Here is a 22,844-nt window from a genome sequence, read left to right as displayed (position 1 = left end):
ATTTTGAGTTAATATTGGTATAGGGTGATAAACATGGATCTAGTTTCAGTTTTTGCAGACTGCTAACCAGTTTTCCCAGCAGTTTTTGTTGAAGAGACTGTCTTTTCTCCATTGTGTATTTTTAGCACCTTTGTCAAAGATAAGTTGGTTATAGTTGTGTGGCTTCATATCCAGTCCTCTATTATGTTCCACTTGTCTTCATGTCTGTTTTTGTGCCAGTATCATAATGTTTTTATTTTTATTGCTTTGTAATATAGTTTGAAGATGGGTATTGTGATACCTCCAGTGTTGTTCTTTTGACTGACTATTGCCTGGGCTATTCATGGCCTCTTGTGTTTCCAAATGAATATGATGGTAGATTTTTCAATCTCTTTCATGAATGTCATTGGGATTTTGATGGGAATCGCATTAAACATGTAGATTACTTTTGGGAGTATAGACATTTTTACTTTGTTGATTCTACCAATCCATGAGCATGGGAGATCTCTTTAATTTCTATAGTCTTCCTCAATCTCTTTCTTCAGAAGTTTATGGTTTTCCTTGTAGAGGTCGTTCACATCCTTTGTTAAGTTACACCTAGGTATTTAATTCTTTTTGAGGCTATTGTAAATGGAATTATTTTCATGTATTCTTTCTCAGTTTGTTCATTACTAGTGTATAGAAATGCTAATGATTTTTCTATGTTGATTTTATATCCTGCTACCTTGCTATAGCTATTTATGGTGTCTAGGAGCTTTTGAGTAGAGATTTTTGGGTCTTTAAGGTATAGGATCACATCATCTACAAATAGGGATATTTTAACAGTTTCTTTACCTATTTGTATTCCTTTTATTCCTTCTTCTTACTAATTGCTCTGGCTAGTAATTCCACTGCTATGTTGAATAGGAGTGGAGATCGTGGGCATCCTTATGTCTTTTCTGACTTTAAAGGGAATGGTTTCAGTTTTTCACCATTGAGTATAATGCTGGTTGTAGGTTTGTCACATATAGCTTTTGTAATGGTGAGGTACTTTCCTTCTATTCCTAGTTTTCTTAGAGTTTTTATCACGAAATGGTGTTGGATTTTGTCAAAGGTGTTTTCCTGCATCTATTGAGATAATCAAGTGGTTTTGTCTTTGCTTCTGTTAATGTGGTTTATTATGTTTATTGATTTTTGTATGTTGAACCACCCCTGCATTCCTGAGATGAAGACTACTTGGTCGTGGTGAATGATCTTTTTGATGTGTTGTTGAATTCTGTTTGCCATTATTTTATTGAGGATTTTTGCATCAATGTTCATTAAGGAGATTGGCCTATAGTTCTCCTGTTTGGAGGTGTCTTTGCCTGGTTTTGGGATAACACCAGGCTTCATAAAATGTGTTAGGCAGTTTTCCTTCCCTTTCTATTTCGTGGAACAGTTTAAGGAGGGTTGGTATCAGTTCTTCGTTAAAGGTCTGATGGAATTCAACAGAGAATCCATCAGGTCCTGGACTTTTCTTTTTGGGGAGACTCTTGATTGCTGCTTCAGTTTCATTTTGTGTTATAGATCTACTCAGGTGATTAATGTCCTCTTGGTTTAGTTTTGGATGATCATAAGTATCTAGAAACCTGTCCATTTCTTTAAGATTTTCAAATTTATTTGAATATATGCTCTCAAAGTTGTCTCTGATGATTTCCTGGACTTCCATAGTATTTGTTGTTACCTCTCCTTTTGCATTCCTGATTCTACTAATTTGGGTTTTTTCTCTCTTCATTTTAGTCAGGTTTGACAGGGGTCTTTCAATCTTGTTTATTTTTTCAAAGAACCCAATTTTTGTTTCTTTAATTCTTTGTATGGTTTTTTTTTTGGTTTCTATTCTATTGATTTCAGCTCATATTTATTATTTCTCTCCTTCTGTTTGTTTTGGGATTTGCTTGTTCTTGTTTTTCTAGGAATTTGAGATATATCATTAGGTAATTGGTTTGAGATCTTTCAGTCTTTTTAATATATGCACTCATGGCTGTAAACTTTCCTCTCAGGACTGCCTTTGCTGTGTCCCATAGGTTCTGGTAGGTCGTAGATAACCACTTTTCCCAACAACATTTCTTGAAGAGGCTGTCTTTTCTCCATCATATATTTTTAGCACCTTCGCCAAAAATTAAGTGGGCATAGTGTGTGAATTCATATCTGGGTCCTCTATTCTGTTCCACTGGTCTTCATGTCTGTTTTTGTGCTAGTACCATCCAGTAGTTTTTATTACTATTGCTTTGTAATATAGTTTGAAGTCTGGTATTGTGATAACTCCAGCACTGCACTTTTGCTGAGTTTTGCCTTGGCTATTCACGGTCTCTTGTGTTTCCAAATGAATTTTAGGGTAGGTTTTCAATCTCTGTGATGAAAGTCATTGGGAGTTTGATGGGAATTGCATTAAGCTTGTAGATTGCTTTTGGTAATATAGCCATTTTTACTATGTTGGTTCTAGTAATCCATGAGCACAGGGGATCTCTCCACCTTTTGTAGTCTTCCTTGATCTCTTTCTTCAGGGATTTGTAGTTCTCCTTGTAGAAGTCATTCACATCTTTTGTTAAATTTACTCCTAGTTATATGATTTTTTTAGGCTATTGTAAATGGAATTGTTTTCATATATTCTTTCTCAGTTTTTTCGTTGTTTGTGTATAGAAAATCTCATGATTTCTGCAAGTTAATTTTGTATCCTGCTACCTTGCTATAGCTGTTTATAGTGGCTAGGAGTTTTGGGGGAGTGATCTTTGGGTCTTTAAGGTATAGGATCATGTCATCGGCAAATAGTGATATATTGACAGTTTCTTTACCTATTTTGCATTCCTTGTATTTCTTCTTGCCTAATTGCTCTGGCTAGGAATTCCAGTACTACGTTGAATAGGAGTGGGTAGCAGGCACCCTTGTCTCATTCCTGATTTTAGGGGAAATGATTTCAGTTTTTCATCATTAATTATGGTGTTGGCTGTAGATTTGTCATATATAGCCTTTACAATCTTCAGGTACTTTCCTTCTATTTCCAGTTTTCTTACAGCTTTTATCATGAATAGGTGTTGGATCTTGCCAAAGGCTTTTTCTGTGACCATTGAAATGATCAAGTGTTTATTTTCTTTGCTTTTATTAATGTGCTGTATTACATTTATAGATTTACATATGTTGAACTACCCCTGCTGACTTGGTAGTGGTGGATGATCATTCTGATGTGTTGTTGGATTTGGTTTGCCATTATTTTATTGAGTATTTCTGCATCAATATTCATTGAGGAGACTGGCCTACAGTTCTCCTTTTTCAAGGTGTCATTGTCTGGTTTTGCAATGAGTGTAATACTGGCTTCTTAAAATTAGTTAGGCAGTTTTCCTTCCCTTTCTATTTCATGGAACAGTTTGAGGAGGGTTGATACTAGTTCTTCTTTAAATGTCTGATAGAATTCAGGCCCTGAAATCCATCAGGCCCTGAAGTTTTCCTTTTTGGGAGACTCTTTATTGTGCATCAATTTCATTTTGTGTTATAAATCTACTCAGGTGATTAATGTTCTCCTGGTTCAATTTTGGATGGTCATAAATATCCAGAAATCCATCCATTACTTCAAGATTTTCAAATTTATTGAAATATAGATTAGCAAAATAGTCTTTGATGATTCCCTTGGTGTTTACTGTTATCTTCCCTTTTGCATTTGTGATTTAGGTTTTTTGTCTCCTCATTTTAGTCTAGATTTGCCAGGGGGCTGTCAATCTTATTTATATTTTTTCAAAGAACCAGGTTTTTGTTTCATTGATTCTTTGTAAGTTTTTTTTCAATTTCATTGTTCAGCCTTTATTATTTCTCTCCTTCTGTTTGTTTTGGGATTTGCTTGTTCTTGTTCTTCTAGGAATTTGAGATGTAGCATTAGGTCATTGATTTGAGATTTTTCTGTCCTTTTAATGTATACACTCATGGCTATAAACTTTCCACTCAGGACTGCCTTTGCTTTGTCCAATAGGTTGCAGTAGATTGTGTTCTCATTTTCATTAACTTCCAGGAACATTTTAATTTCCTCTTTTATTTCATCAATTACCCATTGATCATTGTGAAATGTGTTGTTTAGTTTCCAACTGTTTGCATTTTTACTGTTGTTTTTGTTGTTGAGTTCCAGTTTTAAAGCATTGTGATCAGATAGAATGCATGGGATTATTTCTATTTTCTTGTATTTTCTGAGGCTTGCTTTGTACCCTAAGATATGATCAATTTTGGAGAGGTTCCATGGGCTGCTTAGAAAAAGGTATGTGTGCAGAAGTTGGATGAAGTATTCTGTAAACGTCAGCTAGGTCAATTTGATCTATGATGTGATTTAGAGCTAGGATATCTTTATTGATATTTTGTTTGGATGACCTATCTATTTGTGATAGTGCGGTATTAAAGTCTCCCACTACCACTGTGTTGGAGTTTACATGTTTTTTAGGTCCTTCATAGTATGTTTGATGAAATTGGGTGCATTGATGTTGGGTGCTATATAGGCTATATAGGTTGATAATTGTTATTTCCTTTTGGTGTATTTCCCCTTTTGTTAGTATGGAATGCTCTTTTTTATCTCATTTGATCAGTATAGGTTTGAAGTCTACTTTGTCCAAGATAGGTATTGCTACTCCTGCCTGTTTTGGGGGGCCATTGGCTGGGTAAATCTACTTCCAGCCTTTCACCTGGAGCCATTGCTTGTTTCAGTCTATGAGATGGGTCTCTTGTAGGCAGCAGATTGTTGTACCTTCTTTTTAAATCTAGTTTGGCAAATGGTGTCTTTTGATGGGGGATTTATGTCCATTAACATTCAGTGTTAGTATTGATTGGTATGTGGTGATTCCTGTCATTTAGTTGTCCTTGTTGGTTAAGGGTTTGATTGTGTGCAGCTGAATCAAGGTTGCTCTCTACTTTCTTGCCTTTTCTTCTCCTGTGGTTTGGTACTGCCTGTCCTTTCATGGTTTTGTTTGCTTTCATTTTCTGTATGCAGAATTCCTTGAAGAATCTTTTGTAGTGATGGCTTGGTGGTCATATATGCTTATTTTCTGCTGATCATGGAAGACTTTTATTGCTCCATCTATTTTGAATGATAGTTTCTCTGGGTAGAGTATCCTAGGATTGAAATTATTTTCATTCAGTGACTGGAATACCTCACTCCATGCCCTTCTTGTTTTTAAGGTTTCCATTGAGAAATCTGCTGTGATTTTGATGGGGTTACCTTGTATGTTGTTTTTTTCTCTCTTACAGCCTTCAATATTCTTTTTCTATTTTCTGTGTTTGTTGTTTTAATAATAATATGTTGTGGGGTAGTTCTGTCTTGGTGATGTCTGTTTGGTGTCCTGGAGCCTTCCTGTACCTGAATGGAGTATTGTTTTTTTCTAGCTTTCGGAAATTTTCTGTTATTATTTGGTTGAATATATTACAAATTCCTTTTTCTTGCACCTCTTCTCCTTCTTCAATATCCATGATCCTCAGGTTTGGTCTTTTGATGGGGTGTGTGAGTTCTTGCATATTCCTTTCATGGGTTTTGAGTTGTTTGAGTAATAGTTCTCTAGTTTTTCCTTTAATTTCCATTTCATCTTCAAGTTCTGAGATTCTGTCTTTTGCTTATTCTAGTCTGCTGGCATGGCCTTCCATTGTATTTTCTATTTCTGTTTCATTCTTTTTTCTGATGTTTTCCATATTATAGTTCACTTCCTCTTTAATATTGTCAATTATCATCCTTAATTCATTTATCTCTCTGTTTATGGTGTTCTCTGTTTCACTTTGGTATTTATTTAGGGCACCTCTGAGTTCACTTATTTGCTTTTGTGTCTTCTCATATTCTTTATCTTGGAATTTCTTGAGTACCTCCTGGATCTTTTGGATGACCTTCTCTAGTAACATCTCCATGAAATTCTCAGTGATTTCTTGCAGGATTTTTTCTCTCAGTGTGTTCATGTGGGCATTGTTGGGTTCCTTGGGATAGTCTATCTTTGTTTTATTGGACTCTGGAACTGGGTATCTGTTTTCTTCATTTCCCTCTGAATCCTGTACTGATTTATTTTTGCAGGGAGAATGGTTTCCATTCCTTTTTTATCTTCCCATGATTCCACTTTGTGCTGTTTCTGTCCCTGGTCTGTGTGCAATTCTGTATTAGCTAACTTATAATGGTAAAACTATTGAAATCAAGAAATAAAGAGAACAAAAAAAAAAGAAAGAAAAAAAATAGAGCACCAAAGAAATCTACAGGGAGAGATGGTGGATGAACAAATAGTGAACAAGACAAACACTTAGAGAGAAAGAAAAAAAATCCACATTCAGGAACAATAGAATTTCAGTCTTAGTAGTTCTGGTGTTACTCCTTCAACATCTAGTCCTGATGTTGGTATTTAAGAGATAGCTCTCTTGTAGTCTCACCAGGTGGTTGGGTCAGGAGATGAGCTTTGTCAATCACTATCTGCTCTGTTTCAGGCAGAAGGTCATCACTCCTCTGCTGTCAGCCCATTTGCCTTTCTAGGATTTGTTTACTGAAAGTTCACTTGGAGTTCAGCTCCTTGTCCCCCCCCACCCTCTCTGGTGTACTGAGTGCACCTTGCCCCCTCTGCTGCATGTCTTTTTCAGTTCCTTATTTATTATCCAGTTTTTGTTTTTTTGTTTTTTTGGGGGGTGTGGGGGTCAGTCTATCCAGGGGACTATGCTGGTTTATCCCAGGGATAGCTGTGGGAATTCTACATTCTCCTTATTTGCTCATCTGTTGGTCTGTGTCTCCCAAGCAGGTTTGGAGCCAGCATCTGGAGGCACGGGAGACCTCATGTTTTCTCAGTTGTAACTCACATTGTCTGCTTCCTCCCTCTAGTCACCATCTTGGATCTCCCCTTAGAGTATAATTTAAAGAAAGATGTCACTCAATAGCAAAGGCATAAACATATGAACAACATATAATAAAACATATAAAACATCTGCTTAAACTGGTGATATAGGTCTGGCAGTGTGGCTGAAGCAGTAAGAGTGCCTGCATAGCAAGTGTGAGGTAATGAGTTCAAACTCCAGTGCTGCTAAAAATACACACATTAAAAAAATTGTAGAATAAATTAATCAAAATGTGATTAAAGCATTTTTGAATGAGAGTGTTCTATGACAGTTTAATAGAATGAATATTAGTTACAAAAGCAGAATAATGTTAGGATAGCAAAAGTGGGAAAATAATAATGAAGAAAGAGAACAGAATAAAAAGGATAAGTTTGAAATTATATCAAAGGTAAATAAATGCAATTCAGTTATTGGAAGAAAGAATAGGACATAAAAGTGTACCTATTGGAGATAAAAGTTATTTCAGCTGATTATGAGAAAATTTCAACCATTTCTTAAAAAGGAAAAAATATGAAACAGTATGAAAAAAGTGTGGAACTTTTAAAATAAAACCAAGGTAAAGGTCGAGATGGCAGAAAACATTACTCAAGAAAAGAAAGAATGCAGAAAGGGACAATCCTTGCATGGAAGAAAGGAAAAATAGTTACAATGACATGGAAGAAGCATGCGTTCATCATAACAGAAATATTGGAAATAAATTTGAAAAGAAAGATTCTGTATAGAGAAACAAAGCAGGGAGTGGGATGTTGATGTCTTCTTACCTCCTCTCAGTCACAGGTTGAGTGCTGCAGAATACATACTCAGGGCAGCTTTCTGAGACAGTGAGACATCTTGGAAAGACCTCACCTGCCCAGCCATGGCTGTTTGTTAGGGACAGAATAAGAGGCCTTCCCTCCCAATGGACATCAATCACCTGTAACCTGCTGCCTCAATGACCTTGTTTACCTTGCATCATTTTAATTTACCCAGCAATGAAAAAACTAGTAACTCAGATGCACAACGAATCTCTAGTACATATGTTAAGTTGGCAAAATAGAGGTACCATAACTGATCTTGAAGTTACGTTTTTTTCACAAGTTGAAATTCATTATAAGATATACTTCAGGACCTGCAAAGTCATTAAAAGTTAATTCTCATGCAGATGGTGGAAACCATCATAGTCCTTCCTACACCTGCCCTTTAACCAGGACCCCATAGTATGACTCACATTCCACTGGAGGCCGTTGTGCCTCCTGCTATCACAGTGTTTACAATTCCTTCATGTTCCTTATAGCGCAGGTTCATACAGGGCAGGTAGTGTCTGTGGTCACACAGCTCAGGGATCAGTGATTACTGTAGCTCACCTGAGCTCACCTGGTTTTCTGTGGAATCTATTTCTCAAAAATAAAGTTGTTGCCATGGAGTTCTTTCAGAATTTATCCTTTCAACATTTTGAACACAAGTGATTTACAATTTAAAATGAATTCAAGAATAATATACTTGATACACTCTATGAAGTATTGTAAATACCACAAAGTAACACTACCTAGCACAACAATAAAAAAGAAACTCCTTCAAAAAATAATATAAAATCATATTAACATATCACACATGATAATTAATAGAATATTAACATTATCAACATTTGAAAAATTTTAAACATAGGTTTGTTTCCAAGTGTATTTATGTTAAATTGCTCAATGTTTGTTTAAATATTAACCCCTATTGACATATTATAATAGGTGGAATGCTTAAAAATCACAATTATCACTTTATTCTCAATAACCTCAATTTGACTATCAAACTCTTCAGTGTTTGTGTTTCTGTCTTCTTTGAAACATCAGGAAGATGATCCTGGATCTCATAAAAAGACTCATTATACCTTCAAACTTAAGGTTGTTTTTGCTTAACGATAGGAAACATACAATAATTGATCCACTATAACAGTAATGAAGATGGAGGAGTTCCAAAGCTGGATCCCATGAAGTCATTTGAGTTCCTATTCTCAACCCCAATCAGTCATGCAAGGTTCTGACCTTCTAAAGTCTATTGATGAATTGAGGTCTAAGCTATGGGACCTCTGAAGAGCACAAGAACAGGTCAGTTGTGTGTCTTCACAAAGCTTTTCTCTTCTGTGATACAACCAACCAAAGTAATTTTATTCTATTCATAACATAAGGAGAAAACTTTGAACATTAATGTTCTATGACTCCAATTGAGTGGAGAATGACGTTTTGCCTATTTAGTAAATTTGTGGAGGAAGGAACACAGGTTCCAGATTCTACTTAAATACATTGGCATGTCATTAGGTATGGAAGTATGGAGGCAATAATAGTTTCATAAAACAATCCCTATAAACTCAGTTTTAAAAGATGTACTTTATAAAGGACCTAGAAATATTGAATTCCCAAACTTGTAATTGTTTCTTACACCTGATACTAAAGGCACAGATGATACTGAAGGAATTTGAAGTCTTCTAAATTGATGTAAATCTTTCTCCAGTTGAAACAAAGTGCCACCATTTTTGAATGGTCAACAATGTCACCTTCAATAAATCTACATGGTCTTCTCCTTCATCCAAAGAGTGTGACAGAATGGTGTGATTATCATTGTGGTCTACAATTTTTGCATCTAGTCAGGTCTGGCCTCCTTGTGTATTTTACATGCTCAGTACACATAAATCGTGCCAACATCATTTATGTTCTCATCAACATGGCATTTGTGCCTCATAAAATCTTTATGAGATGCCTCTTTTCCACAAGAATATATCCACTGTCATTACCTACTGAGTGACCTTTGGGGAAAGAAGATAAGTAAGAGGGAAGAAATAAGAGTGGACAGAATTTTATTATGTTTCATCAGCACAAAAGGACAGATGGTTGGATAGCATAAAGACAGAATTAGAAATATTTTCTCTAAACATAGGTTTTCCTCAGTCATATAAAGCCTATACAAGGAAGTGAAACTGTGTAAAAAATAAAACAATATGAAGGAAGTCATTAGGAAAATAATACTATGGGTTGCTTTGTTTTCAGGAGATGGCTGTGAAGAGAGGCTGGCCCTGTGGACATACTGGACTCTCCTGCGGTGTTTGTACAGGAGATGCACCATGTACAGGCTGGTCCACATCATAAGGACAAGACAGAACACATTTCGAATTACCATGACACTTGTCAATGCTATTAAATGGTTGTGTTCCAAAGGCTGAGTTTGACAGGAAGCTTGAGAATACCCAGAACCAAGAACAGTGGAATTGCTGTTGGCTTGTTTCAAGAGAATGGTTTGGATATAGATGAGCAAGTTGGTGATCCAGAAGAAAAGCAAAGAGGGAGAAACCCATCCAAACAGGTTAGATTTAAAGAAGGCCCACTTAGAATTGCTAGGACTGACAGTGATGGCTTGAAATGCACTCAGCAGCAAAGTAGTGCAGAGTGAAAGACTCCAGGTTACTCTGTATATGAACCAAACAGCTTTACAACCAATATCATCCAAAAAACGACTTACTCCAAAGAATAATGTGATGTCTGGTATCAATTTGAACACGATGGTCAAAAAATTGTACACTGTGAGGTGTAAGAAAATAGCATCTATGGGCTTCTTCAGATAAGGTTGAAATAAGAAGATGTACATGTATAATATGAAGAGCAGGGAGTTCCCCACAAGCCCAATGAAACATTCAGTTATGAGCAAAATGCCAAAGATGACATCACTTTGAAACATTATTCTAGTGATGTTTCATGTCTTCAATTAGGCAAGACAGGCATCCATTACACATCCTTGATTATGTTGCTAAGTCATAAATGATGGTGCACATGGAAGACTGTAGGAATGAAGAGTTTAGGAAGATGAGATGGTGTTCAGATGTCAACACTTGTTTATTTCAGGATCAGGTGTGGCATTTGCAAGAATTGTTTCTTGGCATTTTTTAGAACTATAATGAAAAATGTGAAAAATGGCAAAAAATTAATGCCAACATTGTTCTGTTTAAAGTATCAGCCTGAATATGTATATTCTATACTCCAGATGGACAGCATTTTCCAGTGTTAGATTACATTCTATCTGTAAACTTTTTCAGTATTAAAATCTTGCTATAAAATACCATATTCTAATATATTAATACTATGACATCCATTTCAATTTTATTTATATATTTTGTCTGCATATTACAAAGTTTAAAGATAATGATTATTTTAAACACTCATCTAACAATGTTGGTAAGACTGCAGAATAAGATAGTACCAACTCCTATACGCCCATCACAATAAATGTACTGCACCCATAGACAGAAAATGTCTACTCAGAATTTTCAGAAATCATTTAAGTGTTAAATCCAAGTGGAGCACAAGAATCAGGAGGATGGTTTTGAGTGTACAGATCTAAAACCAGGTGGTGATAGCAGTGCTGGGTTCATGTGTTGGAAAAGTCCCATTCCTCAATGGACATTGTTCAAACGCGTTTGGCCTTGAATCTGAAACCAAATCCTACAACCAAGAAGCCTAGGATGAACTTTGAGCTCTGGTGCTATGACAGAAAACTTTGTCTACCAATCAGCATTGGTACTAGCACTGTATCTGAAAGTTATCTTGAAACTTCGTTGCTGATAAGTTTAATATTACTTACACAAAGACCCCTGGAGAGAATTGTCCCTATCTCTGAGCCCAACATTTACCCATTCTTATGACCTTCTCTGATGGACCTGTAAGTGTCCATCCACATATGGATTGAGGGCCCTGTATGTGCTTATCATCCTCTCTGTACAAATGGGGAAATGTGGTTCCTGTTCAGGGACCTGCTGAGAGATATGTGTTCACCTGACCCAACACCCCATCCAATATCACATCTTGAATGAGACCATCTACTACTTCTTATTGCTGAAGCTGGCATTCTATGATTCAGGGCACTTCTGGGAGGCATGCCCATGTCGGTATCTGTTTCCTGGACACAGGCTAACTTTCCCACACATCTCATTTACCCAACCTGGGATTTCCCTTTGTGGACTCAGGCTGGGGAACCCTGCTGATCATGGAGTCTTTGTAAGCCTCTTCGTGTAAAAGTAGGAGTTGTTCAACATATGCAAATCAATAAGCAGGAGATCTCTAACAACAAAAACTATAAAACATTGAAGAAAAAACTGAACAGGTACAAAATTAATAGATAGGTGCCCTATGTTCATGGATTGGAAGTCTCATTATGGTTCAGATGCCTATTATACCCAATTATTGTGAAAGTGTCCATATTGAAGATTGGTGCAATTTCTATGGAAATGCTAGTAACATTTTTACAGTAACAGAAAAAGCAATCCTAAAATTCATATGCAACCACTAAAGACCCTGAATATTCAATACAGTCTTGACCACAAAGAAGAAAACTTCAGATGTCACATTACCTCACCTCAAAATACACAGCATGGCTATAACTAACCATGAGCTTGGTACTGACAGAAATACAAACACATAGCCTAATGGAATACAGTAGAGACCAGAGAAGGAGGCACAGACAACTACAACCAACTGTTTTAACAATGGTGCTCAGAATTCACAATGGAGAAAACACAGTTGCATCAATAAATAGTGCTGGGAAAATTGACTAGAATCTTCACCCTCACCCTATAAGACAGACTAGTAATTGATTGAAGATTTAAATGTAAAACCCCTAATAATGAAAATGCTCAAAGAAAACATAGGGTAGAGTCTTCCTGACATTGGACTGAGAGAGATATTTTTAGAAGATCCCCAAACAACAGGTAACCAAAACAAAAATAGACAAATGAGATTCCATCAAACTCAAAAGCATCTTTACAAGAAGGACAAAAAAGCTCAAACTGATGACACAACATAGAAAAAGAGAGAAAATATTTTCCAAGTATCTGTCAGCATATGGGTTGCTTGCTAGAATATTTATGACACTCAATGAAATCAGTAGTAAGGAAAACAAATAACTCAAGTAATAAAGGAGCAAGAGACCTGAAAATTCATTTCTAAAAAGTACATGTGGAAATAGCCAAAATATTTATATATGAAAAATGATCAAAGGGGCTAGCCATCCTAAAAATGCAAATCAAAACTACAGATTTCACTCCAGTTAGACTGACTGTTACAGAAACAGTGTAAGATAAGTGGTGGTAATGATATAAAGAAGAGCGGGATTATGCACTGTTGGTGACAATGTGAATTAGTACAGTATTATGGAGGACAGTTAAGGAGATTTCTAGTAAAACTAAAATCACATATATTATGATACAGCTATCCAAACTCTGAAGAGATATCCAAAGGAAATAAAATCAGCCTATTAAAGAGATACCTGCTGCCCATTTTTATTGCAATACTATTCACAATACCCATGACAAAGTTTCATCTGAAGTTTGCATCTATATGTGAATGGATAAGGAAAATGTGGTTTATATACATAATGGAATATAATATGCAATATAAAAAGTACACACTTGTCAGTTACAGAAATATGGATGGAACTGGAGTATAATGTGTAAAGTGAGAAAAGTCACCCAAGAATAGAAATTTACAAATGTAAAGATGATCTGGTTGCAATATCAGTCACCCCATTAATTGCCAGGTTTGATTTGCCTGGTCTGGCTGGCTAGGAGATGTCACCTTCCTCCCTCATTGCTCCATGTGCTTCCCTACCAAAGCTGCATATTTAGTCAAAGAGAGCGAAAACTTTTGTTTGGTCAAGGGTATACAAGTAATTGCACTCCTCTGCAAGAACTTCCAAACAAGCTCTCAATAATAGAAATTTACACATTGTGTCTTTCATATCTAGAAACAGAACATTTGGTAGCAATGTAGAAGAAAGAGCAATAGTGGTTGCCAGAGGCTGAGAAGTGTGGGATGGAGGGGATAGAGGAATGGTGGATGACAGTTACCAAAATACAGTTGGATAGGAGTCAGAAGTTCTTGTGTTGGGCAACACAGTGGTGTGACTACAGCTTGTGATTAACAATGATATATTTGAGAACATTTACAGGAGACAAACTCCACGTCTTCAATATAAGGACACCATAGTGGGCTGGAAATGGTAAAGTACTCTGATCTCTTCATTATCTCATGGTGTCTACACAATATGTAAAAATTCTTGTGTTAATTAAAAACAAAAATAAAAATCATTAGCATAATGTTATATTATTCACTATCAGTGAAACCAGCAGAACTACCAGAAGCTATCTGCATAAAGGCTTTCCAGACATGAATTAATATTTACCAAACTTTGGCAGGGAATGAAGTAAGTGGTCAGCATTATGAACTGTGAACAAGATGGACACAGAAAGACATATCCCACAGGTTTTCACTCATGTAAGGAAAACAAAAAGTCAATCTTATAGAATTATGAATCAGGAGAGTGGTCATTATTGATGCACATGCAGAGGGTAAGGGGAATTTAGGGACTGGTAAGGGTGTTGGAGGACATCAATGAGGTACAACTGAGAGTTGATAAAGTGTGGGTGGATGATCAATGCCTGCTGTTTGCTTGTATGGAAATATCACAGAGTGTCCCATTAAACTATATAATAAAATGTTTTGATAGGTATAACTTAGAGGTCTCAAACTCTGACGAATATGTTCTTTTCAGAACTTTTGCTTCAGACACTGAGGAATATGTTCTTTTCAGAACTTTTGCTTCAGACATTAAGAAAAGCTCAATATATCCACCAGAGTCTTCATGGATGTAGGGACTCTAGACAGAAATTAGAATTCATAAAGATGAGAGCAGCTGCTGTGAGAGATTAGAAAAGAGGTCAGTAAGAAGAATTGAGAAGTCTCTAACCAGAAGAGCCCAAATGGATTCAGTGAATTGGAGTATGAGCTGAAACAAAATCTAGAAGCTTTGGATAAGTGGTCAACCAGGAGCTCCTGGAGAATTAATTCATGGAAGTGCCTGCGTTAGCTATTAAACCTGAAAAAGCTGCATCCAGGGCCATTGCTGAGATGTTAATAGGGTACTATGGTTGTTGAGAGCTGTGTCAGTTACTGGGTCAAATACAACATTTGGCAGAAAGAACAGGTTCCAGTAAATTACAGCAAAAGGTAATGACAGCAATGTAGAATTACCTGTTATATATTTTTTGAATCACAGAAAAGTTTGATGTCTCCAAACACAAAGACATGATAAGGAGATTGGACTGCTAATTACATTGTTTTGATCAGAACATATTCTACTGCAAGTATCAACTCAAAGTGGATTAAGGAACTTAATATAAGATCTGAAACTTTGAAGCTCATGTAGGAAAGAGGAGGGAATACACTGAAATTAATAGGTATAGGCAATGACTTCCTTAATAGAAGGTCAATGGCTCACCAACTAGAAAAAAGATTGACAAATGGGATTACATGAAATTAAAAAGCTTCTGCACAACAAAAGAAATGGTCTCTAAATTGAAGATCTGTACATCTGACAAGGGAATGATAACCAGAATTCAAGAGGGAGCTCAAAGAACTAACTCCCCAAAATTCAATAACCCAATGAATAAATGGTCAAAAGACCTGCACACAGCTTTTTCAAAGGAAGAAGTATAAATGGCTGAAAAACACTTGAAGAAATGCTCAACATCCCTCGCCATAAAGAAAATTGAAATCAAAACCACGTGAAGGTTTCACCTCAGTCCTGTTAGACTGTATACCATCAAGAACACAAGCAACAACAAATGGTGGTAAGGATGTGGGGAAAAAGAAACCCTCATACTCAGTTGGTGGGAATGTAAGTTAGTAGAACCACTGTGGAAAACAGTATGGAGGCTCCTCAAAAATCTAAAAGTAAAACTGCTGTGTGATCCAGTCATACCATGCCTATGAATAAACCCCAGGGAGTGTGTCAGGTTACAACAAAGGCACCTGCACACCCATGTTTATTGCAGCATGATTCAAAATAGCTAAGCTATGGAAACAGCCAGGATTCTCCACTACTGAGAAATGGATTAAGAATGTGTGATACTTATTTACAATGAAATTGTATTCAGCCACAGAGAAGAATAAAATTTTGTCATTTATAGGTAAATGGATGGAACTGGAGAACATCAACTTAAGTGAAATTAACCAGGTTCAGAAGGCCAATGGCCACATAGCTTCTCTCATATGTGAAATATATATATAATACAAATACCACATAACTTCTCTCATATGTGAAAAATAAATATAATACAAATATAGGAATATTATGGAAAAATGATTACACTAATGGGAGGTCACATACAAGAAGAGTAGTGTAAAAGAAGGAAGTTAAGAAGCTAAATATCCACTGATGAATGGATTAAGAAAATGTGGTATCTATACACAATGGAATTTTATGCAGCCATGAAGAAGAACGAAATGTTATCATTCGCTGGTAAATGGATGGAATTGGAGAACATCATTCTGAGTGAGGTTAGCCTGGCCCAAAAGACCAAAAATCGTATGTTCTCCCTCATATGTGGACATTAGATCAAGGGCAAACACAACAATGGGATTAGACTATGAGCACATGATAAAAGCGAGAGCACACAAGGGAGGGGTGAGGATAGGTAAGACACCTAAAAAATTAGCTAGCATTTGTTGCCCTTAACACAGAGAAACTAAAGCAGATACCTTAAATGCACCTGAGGCCAATAGGAAAAGGGGAACAGGTACTAGAGAAAAGGTTAGATCAAAAAGAATTAACCTAGAAGGTAACACCCACGCACAGGAAATCAATGTGAGTCAATACCTTGTATAGCTATCCTTATCTCAACCAGCAAAAACCCTTGTCCCTTCCTGTTATTGCTTATACTCTCTCTACAACTAAATTAGAAATAAGGGCAAAATAGTTTCTTCTGGGTATTGAGGGAGGTGGGGGGGAGTGGGAGGGGGTGGAGTGGGTGGTAAGGGAGGGGGTGGGGGCAGGGAGGAGAAATGAACCAAGCCTTGTATGCACATATGAATAATAAAAGAAAAAGAAAAGAAAAAAAAGAAGCTAAATATAGGTGGTGTACTCTCTATAAAAGAATAAATATAGAATATTTAAATGTATTAAAACCACCATAAGAATGGGACTCAGGTTAAAAGAAGAAAAATAGAGGAGGTGAACCAAATTGGGCTGTAAAACATACCGGGAAGGGTCACAAGGAAACTCCCTGTGTAGCTATTCTAAACAAGCAAAAATGTCATTTTATTATACAAAATTAGAGAGCAGGAGGGTGGAACAGATCCTGTGTATGTAGGGGGAGATTGGTACTGTGGGAAGAGGGAGATGTGGGGAAAGGGTGTAGGAGGGTGAATATGGTGCAAAAACTGTGCACACATGCACGTAATTGAAAAAACTATACCTATTGGAAACAGTTCAGGTATGGGGGGGCAGATAAAGGAGAATGGTGGAGGGATAAATTCAAGTATGGTATTTTTGATACATTTTAAGAACTTTTGTAAATGCCACAATGATCTCACGTCCAGCACCACAATAAAAAAGAAAGAAATACCATACTGTATTTCATGAACATCAATGATTACCTTGTGTTACTTAAAAATATTCCAAAGTGCTTTGTATGGTGACATGTCCCTATTGCCACAGCTGCTCAGCATACTGCTGCAGGAGTTCACTCCAGCCAAGAGTTCAATGCCAAACTGGGTAACAGACTGAGACCTCCACTTTTAAATAAAAATGTGAAAATGTTGAAGGAGATGAAAATACTAACTGCCCTAACGTGATCATTATACATTGCACACACATGTATAAAATTATCACAGTGTACCCAACACAGGTGAACAGGTATGAAGATAATTAAGACACAAAAATAAAAACATTTGACCGTCACCTTCTTAAACTGTATGTGGCTCCACTTCTAGCCACAAAGATTCATAGAAAGATTTTTGTAGTGTGTTGTTCTTGATCCTACACAAGAGATAGTGTCATGCTGACAAACTGAAATCAAGCACAGTCACCTCCATGGTCAGTTTGCATCTCTATTTACCTCTTTTACTTCTATGTAGGATAAAAGCAAAATCATGCTTTGAAAGAGCACAATGCAATTATTTCTCAGAGAACTGAAAACGTAACACTCTGTCCCAAAGAGGATAAGCAAAGTCCTATATTTTACTTATGTGTCATTGTTAATCATAAAACATCTGACAACGTCTAAATTAAATTCTGATAAATAGTACTGAAAATATTAACTGACATGCTGGATATTGGGAGAGAGGGGAAGTGGAAAAACGATATAGCATGTATATGTATTTTAGGGAGATATTATGTGTTTATGTGTGTATGTGCGTGTTTGGAGAGAGAGAGGGGGAGAGAGAGAGAGAGAGAGAGAGAAATCTGTAGTATAGAAAAAAAGATTCATGTGAAGAATCTAGGAAATATTTTAGAGAGAAGAAAGAGAATAAACAATAGAAACTGAGTCATAAAACCCTAAATCCAACCATAGAAACAATTACTGCAAAAGAAAATGACTCAATACACTAGAGCAAAATCAGAGAACACTCATCTCTCTGCTTTTTTAAATACTCACACTTTGATTACAAACACACACAGATCACAAGCAAAAAGAAGTAAAAGGATATACCATGCAATATTTATCAAAGAAAGAAGGTGTCACTAAAAGTACATTAGACAAAGCCAGGCACAGTGGTACATGTCTGTAATTCCAGCACTTGGGAGGGAAAGGCAGGAGGAAAGTCTGTGCTGTACAAGACACTATCTCAAAACACAAAAAGCCAACAACACAGCAAAAAATCAATCTGGATTTCGAGACTATGTGTATTTTTGTAACATATATATTCAAAATGGAAAGTGACAATCTATGTATGACAAACCAACAGGAATCCAGTGCCCTTTCAACCATTTAGGAAAAAAAATGAAAGGATCGGAATGACTAATTGTAAAGTAGGGCATTAGGAGATAAATTATATGAGGAAAAATATTCCAGGCGTGGAAAGACAAGCAGTGTATGATCTAACTCCTAAAGTGGAATGCAAGATAGTTCAGTAGAGTAGTGTTCTCAGAGGCTGAGGATGTAGGGGAAAGGGAAGTGAGGAGAGGTTGGTCCTTCAATACAATATTACAGTTTGACAGAAGGAATGTTCTATTGTTTTATGACACAGTAGAGTGAATAAGGATTAACCAAATGCATTGTATATCTCAATATAGTTAGAAGATGGACTTTGAATGTACTCACCATAGAAAATTTTAAGGGAGTGGAATTCATAATTATCCTGAGCTGATCAATAACCAATTTTACAGGAGTCAAAGCATCACACTGGTGTGTTATGTGCACAATAGTGTAATCTCAACTACCCAGGCAGCAGAGGAAGAAGGATCATGGTTCCAGGTTATGCCAGACAAAAGCACAAGGTTCTTTGAAAAACAAACAAAGGCAAAAGACTAGAAATGTGGAGAAAGTGACAGAGCAATTGCCTGGAAAGCATGAGGTCCTGATTCCAACTCCCAGTACCACACAAACCCCCACCATATTGTAAGCCATAAATAGACACAAATGGCAAAAGCCCAACCAAACTGTAAAGGAAATATAAAAAGTTTTAGATTTGTGTTCACATTTAAGTGTAAACACAATATGTTATGTACATATGCATATATCTATGTGTGTATATATATATATTTATAAGTACATAAGACAGATTTTAACAGTATGTATCTGTGAAAGATTTTAACAGTCTCCTAGTACCAAGCAGAAACAGAAGACAAAAGAGAAATAAGTTATAAAAAATGATGATGATGATGATAATGATGGTACATGAATGCCAAACCATGATGATGTGTATGAGACCAGTGGGAGGAGGGAGAAGGAAAGGAAAGGATACTGAGGGGTGAAGAGGATTGAAGTTCAATAAATATCTATCTGTCTATCTATCTTCTACCTCTCTCTCTCTCTCTCTCTCTCTCTCTCTCTCTCTCTCTCTCTATCAAGATAGCATAGTGAAACATACCAAGCACTGTTTGAAAATTAGGAGAGAAAGGAGAGGGAATGGGAACACCATGGAGGTGTGTACTTGTTCAAATTATGCTCTCTGCATGCATGGAATTACCACATTGAACCATTCTTGTATTACTGATGTATGCTAATTCAGAATATAATAAGCTATTAAAATAGATAGTCCTTACTCTTGACTTAACTAACAAGGAATATCCACCCACACTGTCCCTATGAAATGCCTACCTTTCCTTTGAAATCAGATATGAGCCAAGTAGTAAAAGAAGCAAACAGGAAATGCCTAACTGAGGTGAATAAGGTTCCAGAGTGAATTTAACAGAATGACACATCTTACCACATGGAAAACAAACTTGAAGTAATATAATGGCTTTAAAGTCAAGATGTCTCCATATGCTTAAAACAAATGTACCTAGAACTGATCCGTTAGTAGAACAGCTCTAACTTGGAAATACCTCATGGAAAGTCCATTAGAGAAATGAACGTGAAAACTAGATAAAAATCATCAAATAGAACAATGACCTTACAAAGACCTAGTAAAATGAATTAAAACTGTAAATAAATGAAATTGTCACACATAAAACTAATTAACAGAAAGCAAACCCCAAAACAGAAAGGAAAAACAAAGCAAAATGCCTGTACCTTTAAAATAATATAATTTAAAAATCTCTAGAGACACTCTACCCTTCCCCAAAAGGAAGGCATAATTAATACCAGAAATGGAATGCTAAATATCAAGAAGTACATATTTAACAAAAAGCATGTTATAATTATGACAATAAATTTGGAAATTTAGGATATGTGAACAAATTTCTAGACTTTCTTAACTTTCAATATAGTAGTAGAATAATGGAAAATCAGAATACCCAATATTTCTCATGATAAAACTGGATCATCAAAAGAGTTAAATGGCAAAAATTGTCCCACACGAAATCCTAAATGGGTGAAATACAGCCTGCCAAGCCCTCAGGGTACCAAGAGTATCTGCACACAGTGGGTAAGATAGAAAATCAGAGAATATTCTCTTAGTCATGTTGTGAGTTCAGCACAACTTTGGTACCAAAATGTAACAAAATAGTATGAAAAGGAATCACAAGATTTTTCATACAAACCAAATTTACAATAATGCAAAAGATAGTTGTAGGATTGATTCCATGGTGTATAGAAATTCAAGTAATTAATGAAGACAACTAACAGAAAACTGGAAAATAACTGTAACAGTATCAGCTTCATGAGCAAGGTTAACTACAACCATGTGAGCACATGGTCACCTCCAGACATGCACGAAAACCTGTGAAAACTCAACATATATTTATGATAACAATCTTTACTTGCCCTGACAAAGACCTAGAATGCCAACAGCATCTTCCTAGTGACTCAGAATACTGAAAGCATTTCTGTTGACATTGGATATAAATAACCATGATGTCTATTTCCAGTTCTGTGGTTTTGGAGACTGGCCTCACAGTACACTCTCTGCATCTCTAGAGTTATCACAATACCTATGCACTAGTAATACACTCGTAAAAATAGTAAAGAAAATAAAATAAAAATTATTTAAAAACTGGCACTTTTTATCATTGACAGATTACATAAATGTTAACAAAAAGAACTACAGAATCATTGGCTGTCATTATGAATATTAAGAGAGCTGTGAAGTTTACTCAAAGTGAATTCAGTATAAAGATCATTGGGATCTCTGCATGCAAGCAAAAAACTTGCATTATTACCATTTAAATAATGTTATAATTAGAAATAGCAAAAAATCTGAATCAATATATGTTAACAATGTATAATATTTCTAAGCAGAAAAGGTATCAGATTATTTCTAATTGTGATTGATCATTTTTAAACAAAATGTGCATGGCACATTAGAATAATGCTAGGAGAAACAAAATGCATAAAACAGCTTGCAGAAGGGAATGACACAAGGAAACTTAGAAGTAAATTATATTAAACAGGAATCAACTAAGGTACTGAGATTTAAAACACAGAGTATAAACGAAGAACATAAAATAAAATGTGGGATAAACATGTTCACGGTACACTGTACACATTATGGAATTTTCATATAATTAATGTGTGTTAATTCAAAAATGAAATATAAAAAGTAATTGTATAAAATGAAGAAATAACAATGAATACAGGGGATACTATGGACTTTCTAAAGAGTTGTTAATAATAAACCAAAAAGCTCAAGCTGCAACCAAGAAAGCGCGAAAAGATATAAAATAATGCAAAATTTATAAAAGATTGAAAGAGTTTTGCAGAGGTGGAAGAGATGGCAAAGATGACAAGAAATGACAGACTGGAGAAATTGATAACAAGATACAGGGGTTAAGAGAGAAATGAGAATGATGATAATGAAGAAAGACAAGGATAGCTCTATAAAGTCAGTGAAGTAGTAGAAGCTGAAGTGTGAAAAGAACTTCAGCCTCTGGGTGGCAGCATAGACTGGAAGTGGGAAGTGGAAAGGTTCCTACCTCCATGTCATTCTCAAGGCTGAGTGTTGCAGAGTCCTCCTTCAAGGCAGGCAGCTTCCCCCAGATATTGAAGCATCTCAGACAGAGTGCGTCTGACCAAAAAAACCTGTATATCAGGAACAGGGCATTTGGACATCTCCTCTCAATGGGCTTCCATCACCATGTCACCTGCTGCCTCAGTGATCTTGTTTACTGGGCATCACTTTGATGAACGCACAGGAGCATCAAATCTCTCTCCTGATGCAAAATGAATCTCCAGGTAAATTTATGGGGCTGCTAAGTAAGAGTGCAGAGTGTGCCTTAGAGGATTGTCATTTCCCCACCTTGAACTCCATCACAAAGTAAACTTCAGCACACAGAATGCCCTAAAAGTTCACTCACCTAATGGGAGTAACCATAGCCTTGGTGCAACTCACCCATGAGCAAGACCCCAGCGTGCAAGGTCACTTCTGCACTTGAGCCCATGTTGCGTCCTGTGATTACAGAGAGTCCTAACTTCCTTCACGTCCTAGGATGCAGCATTATGTAGGGGGTGAGTTATGATGTGACTTTGTCCTTCAAGGGCCCACTCAGGGTGGTCACACAGGTGAAGCACTGTTAATCAAAATATAAAGAATGAAAGTGTTCCAAAACTCAGTTCTTATTTCCTACATGAT

Source organism: Castor canadensis, chromosome 16, assembly GCF_047511655.1.
Source record: "Castor canadensis chromosome 16, mCasCan1.hap1v2, whole genome shotgun sequence".
Classification (NCBI taxonomy): domain Eukaryota; kingdom Metazoa; phylum Chordata; class Mammalia; order Rodentia; family Castoridae; genus Castor; species Castor canadensis.
The sequence above is the reverse complement of the archived record's forward strand: the minus strand, read 5'-3'. Positions refer to the sequence as shown.